At 37.7% G+C, this 6000-nt stretch overlaps 1 long non-coding RNA gene across 1 annotated transcript; it reads left to right on the forward strand.

Annotated features, from left to right (window-relative positions):
• The first annotated feature begins 390 nt into the window (after positions 1–390).
• LOC146484667 (uncharacterized) lies at positions 391–4776 on the forward strand. The gene is made up of 4 exons (XR_014863587.1): positions 391–449; positions 2932–3012; positions 3789–3871; positions 4684–4776. It is a non-coding gene; the product is annotated as an uncharacterized LOC146484667 (long non-coding RNA).
• Positions 4777–6000: the final 1224 nt, after the last annotated feature.

A 6000-nucleotide genomic window follows, 5' to 3' on the forward strand; every position in this document is an offset into this window, starting at 1 on the left:
CTCTAGCCTTATTTAGCTGTTGGGCCAAGTAAAATTATCTGATATTAAAAGCAATTTACACCGCGAAAATACAGAAATAAAATTCACTTTTCGCCTGATTAAAAGAAAAGATAAATCATATTTCAGGAGCGGGAATAATGATAGTATTTCACAACTACGATTATGGGATCCCTAAATATCTACTGTTGCTTTACAATCTTTTGTTCTTTGTGCACCTGAATTGCGTCATTTAATTTCCTTTCATCCACTATCGTTACTATGATAGCCGTCTCTACTCCACCGGGAATGTTGTTTATTACCAAAGCCCACATATATTCTAATCATTCTACAACTTTTGCATAATATATAGATGTTATAAACTTCAAGGTTCAGTCATGGCTAAATGCTGAAGAAATACAGCTAGACAGTGAAGGATATCCACAAAAACTGATACTGATCTTGCCGAAGAGGTAGGATGACTAAAGTTAAATCTGATTGTAATAGAAAAAACCTCACTACGAGATAGCAGTTAAATTGATCGCCACACTTGTTGTGAAAAAAACATCAAACTCAACGATCGATGAATCATTGACAAGCTTCACTGGAGCGGTTCATTCCTGACAAACGCACGTTAGCTGATAAATATTACATGTGTATACCACAAGATCCTACGCAAGAGCGACATTTTACTGAATTTTTCACATTCTACCAAGGACAACTTGGTGTCCGTAGCTCAGTCAGATCAGCAAACTAATCACATCAATCATCGAATAAATTTAAAATGTTCAAAGCCCAAGATTTTAGTCCCAGCCAATGCGTAAGGACACAACCGGCATGGAGCCGTTAAACCCGCTTTTAAGGCGATCAAACACGTCCCGTATTCGCAGCTAAAACTCGTACAATTCTTCGTGATCAAGCCGGCCTAGACTGAGAAAATAAAATCCTTCATCCTTTGTACGAAATATGAAGCAGTTTATAATCGACGACTACCGGACGTAGAATGTGCCCTTTTTGACATTTTCTAAGATAGTCTAGTCTGTAAAATAAAAATGACAATCCAAAGCACCTACCAAAAGAAGACTTTTTATATCAGTTCACGAGGAGACGCGAAAGTAACAGGTACCTTCGGGTTACCGTCTGTGGCAATGTCACGAATGTTTGTGTTTTAGTTCCCTTTCAAACTGGGTCCGGTTGTTCGAAAGCCGATTAACGCTAATCCACGATTAAAAATTAACCGAGATTTTCAGCTCGCTCGTTAAAAATGTTTTTAAAATCTAATTTTAAGCCAATGGTAAAGAAAAGTCAAAGTCAAAACTGAAGGACAGAAATCTTTTTGAAAAATCTTTATTGTTTAGTAATTAAACTCGAATCAAAATTCTCTTTTTAATCCAGGATTAGCTTAATCGAGCTGTGAACAACTGGGCCCTCTTCTCAAACGAAGACGCTACTGGAGGAAATGCCGCCTTAAATATTCAGTGAACCAACGTGAACCCTTATACTAGCAGTAATCACATATAAAGGAGAGTGTTATAAGCGTTGTTAGGAGCTGATAGATAATCCTGCGGAGAGAAAAAGTAGCGATGATGGGCACATTTTCCTCGGACTTTACAATGAGGTAGACAGATTATTACAATCCGATAAACTACAGTTCTCTTATATAAGCTTATCTTATATAAAAAAAATGTATACACTTTTTTTTATAAGAACGCCTAATTTGGGGACTTAGGGTGAAAGTTCTTCTTCTTCTTCTTCTTTTTTTTTTATTGGGGGGGGGGGGGGGATTCAAGCCTGAAAAAGACGTACTTAAGTTCCCTGTTTATACTTTTAATGTCCTGAATGAAGATACAGCCTAAGTTTGAGACAAAATAAGATCGATAATCAACCATGTACCAGGCATGCAATAAGAAATCCATTGTTAATATTAAAGTGCGTGTCTTTATCACCAGGGTTCATTGGACTGTATAGACTGAAGCCAGTTTACGTGTATTATTTTATCCGTATTTATACTGTTCATTTTAAAACATTTGGTCAAAATAAAAATGTTCTTAACTGACTCTCATCCTGGGTAATGTTCTTAGTATGTTCTTAAATTTTAATCTCAGCCTCAACGTTCTTATAAAAAATGGTTCTTATAAATAAAAAGAGTGTATGCCTATTCCCTGCTCGTTTTTCTCTTACAAGCGTTGTAAGCAAAGCACGATACAATTATTGACCACTTTTGGCGCATGCCTTCGGGGCTTCACTTACCACGCTGCAACCACGTGCATGCCAGGTGAAACATCCTACAAAAATTAAAAGGAAGCCAAAAGCCTCTTCCGTTCTTTGCGTTTCCAGCGTAAAGGACTTAACAGTTTTATCACCTTACTCAATACAGGTTTGGCGACATGCCTGTTGGACATTACATATTTCATCCCGCTATAATGATTTGTCTCTTCCAGAGCAAAGTAAAACAAAAACAAAAAAATCACTTTATTTAAGTGTCAATATATTTAGTGCAAACACTAATTGGGGACACTTTCCAAATCGAATTGGAATTTAGAAGTGTTGGTTTTTGAGGAGAGGGGAGAACCGTAGTACCCGGAGAAAAACGTCTCGGCGCAAGGACAAAAACCAAAAACAAGCTCAACCCACAAATGAAGCCGAGTCCAGGAATCAAATCCGAGAGCACATTGGTGGGAGGCGAGTGCTCTCACCACTGCGCCATCCCTGCTACCCCAAGCGCTTACCGAATTCAAATGGATGAAACATAAACTGAAAGTGTTATCTAATCTTCGCTACAAACATTAAATGCAGTCAGCAAGAAAGCTCCCATTCTCCTTTTCATAATTTTTCATAAAAATCTGCTTAGTTTAACTTAGGTGATGTTGTTGTTCAAATCAAATCTTCTTTTCCTTTTCTTCAAGTCCTGTATATTAATTCTGCCTCATTTTTTAAATTACTTTTCTTTTTCAGTCAATTAAGATGAAGTTGCATACAGCTGTTGTTTTATTGATGCTTGTTTCCGTGGCTGTGGCTTCAGATTTGAAGAAGAAGGTATGGAAATGCAATAAAACATAATAATATTTACTTATAAACGTTTCTGTCATTTCTTCCAAGTAGTCAAATTTACAGCTTTTAATTGGCCAATTTCAAACATAAAGCACGTAAAAAGATATACTATTCAATCATGGGGACAATCGATAATCCTAGCATCACCTGATTTTCATGATACGAAATATTTAAAGTTCATCTGGACGGTCATAACTTTTACATTTGTACACCATAAAGGACTTCTTTTTCTTCGTTTGATTATCCTGAGTCAATGTGGATCATTCTCACCTCAGATAACGTCACCATTTATGAGACCTCAGAGGAAAAATTAAGTTCTGGACATAGTATGAAGCCCCCCGCCCCCCCCCCCCCCCCCCCCCAAAAAAAAAAAAAAAATTCACGTCTTTCAAGCTCTTGAAGTTAAGAGGGGGAAATGATAGAATTGAAAATCAGGAGGGTCACTGGATAGTGTTTGAACTGGTGTAAGACCATTTCATGTAGATCAGGGCCGAGTTGTTCAAAGCCCCTTTAAGCTAATCCTGGCTTAACAAGAACTTGGTTTGAGTTTAATTACACAACAATAAAAATTTTTCAAAAAAGATTTTTTTGTCCCTTAGGGTTGACGTTGACTTTTCTTTACCACTAGCTTAACATTTGAGTTTAAAAACAATTTAAACGAGCGAGCTGAAAACCTCGGTTAACTTTTAATCGTGTATTAACGTTAGTAGGCTTTCCAACAACCGGGCCCTGTTGTTTTACATCTCCTTTTCTTTAATCAGATGGGTTTACAAGAGGATTGCGTTTATAAGGACGCGTCACCAGTGTGCACAAGCAGTGAACAGTGTATAGAAGGCTATGTTTGGTAAGAGCGCAAGCACTCACCCAATATTTTATTTATGAAGACTATACATAAAAATAAAAAAAATCATGTCGAAAGTCAATTCTTCTTTGTTGCAACCAGTAAGGACAGTACCTACTTTTGTTACTGCGCTACGTTCTTCGGATCTCGAGATACTCGGGCTTCCTATGGGTATTGCCTACTAATACGAGGTTAATGTTATTTTTAAGTGTATGATCCACTATGTTTTAATACATGTACACGTAACCGCTGCTTTGCGCTTCGTTTGCAATGAAAACCTGTGACCATGGGCAAGATTTCCGTTTTTATCACAAAATGAAGTGCAAAGCAGGATAAAACATTGGAGCAACATTTCATGCCGGAATTCGACGTCACATGCAAACTAAACTCCGGTGAAACTGAGCTAAAACAACAAAAAGTTGTATGAAAATAATGTCATTTCCATGCATAGCCATAGTCATAAACCGCGCAAAAGTACTTCTGTATTAGTAGGCACCGTCCTTAAAAACACATATTATCGCACGTATAGGATGTTAGAATTACGATATTTTACAGCGCAGTTGAGGCAAGAAAAAAACTTCGGGGTATACTAATGTTTTGATTAGCAAGCTAGTATTAAGATGGTGGCCTTGCAAGTTATCCAGGACTCTCGAAATCTTCGCGGGAGCAGGAAACAAACGCCTAGCTTTGTAGTGCATGGCATATACCCCAGCGGAGTAGAATGAGTCCAGGGGCATGACCAAACAACATATAAAATGATAATGTTTGCTTATGTTTCTTGCAGTTGTCTTACTTTACACCGGTTTCTTTTGCAGCATTTCAAACTATTGCATACTCAAGGGTCTTGGTAAATGATGCTCCAAGGCCGCAAAGAGGATAAAATGCAGCCTTCAGACATTTTGTTATTGAACTTTGTCACGTCACTGTTTGGTGTAACAATAAATGTATTGTGTAGCAGACTTAGTTGGTACCCATGCTTTTTGACTGTCTTGATCAGTCAGTTACTGAATGGTTTAATTTTACAAAGTGGGTTATCTTTGTTTTTTTAATCGACTAACTTACTCACTTTTAACACTTTAACAGCTAATATCAAAGAACAAATTCTCCTATCTTGTCCCCATACTTTTCATATAAAAGTACTGGGTAGAAGCTGTTCAAACATCAAGAAAATTTACCTTGCGACCAAATCTTTAATTCTCATGACCTCAGGAGTTGACTAAACATGATATGACAAGGAGAAATTTGATGCTGATCACCTGTTAGGGCTTTAAGGGTTAAACCATAACCGAATGTTTGGAGTGTGATCACTCTTCTGAGGTAAAATTTCTGCAGTAATGGAAAAGCTTTTTCGATCGAGTGTCGAAAATAAATTTGCGTTTGCTTTGGTTCTGCTTCGCTACGCCCTGTGATTGGTTTAAAAAAAAAAACTACTGCCACTTTCTCAACCATTAAGAAGCAAAACCGACACGTCACCTGCTCTCACGCGTTTTCCCGCTCTTATCACCGGCTGCATACATTTACTTTTGATTGATTCATTACGATGTTTGCGTCTGATGTGATTGGCCAGAGTAATTTTTTTGGTTATGGTATTACGAAACTCAAGTGAAAACTGCTTTAGTCGTAATGAAACATATCGCTACGTGACCTAAAGAACGTTCAACCCGAAGAAAGGATGTTCATATTAGAGTGTATAATGCACCTGTCCAAATATTTTGCTTGACTACGATTGGTTCAAAATGCGCTACGTGGCCGGCGCAATCTGCCTCAACTAAACTAGGATAATTCGATGATACTCCCTTAAAATTAGAGTCCCTTTAATGCCATGGTGGACGTAACTAATTTAAAAACTTCAAGATGTAAAAGAGAGCGTTTGGCTGCTGGAAGGGATGACTTCATCAACAAACTTGTCCAGCAGGGGTGCTGGGAAACACTCAAGTCAACCAACAATTAAAGAAGAACGTTTTTATTTTTAAAACAAGCAGTACGCCGGATACGGTTAAATTAAAATGTAAAACTAAGGTCTATACCAAGGGTCTATACAGTCCAATTAACCCAAAAGCCAACAATTGGCTGTCACTATTTTGTACGCAGCATCATATTAGGGTAAGCCGCGCAGGCTTGTTACAAGAAAC

This window comes from Pavona decussata, unplaced genomic scaffold, assembly GCF_977016875.1.
Source record: "Pavona decussata unplaced genomic scaffold, jaPavDecu1.1 SCAFFOLD_32, whole genome shotgun sequence".
NCBI lineage: Eukaryota > Metazoa > Cnidaria > Anthozoa > Scleractinia > Agariciidae > Pavona > Pavona decussata.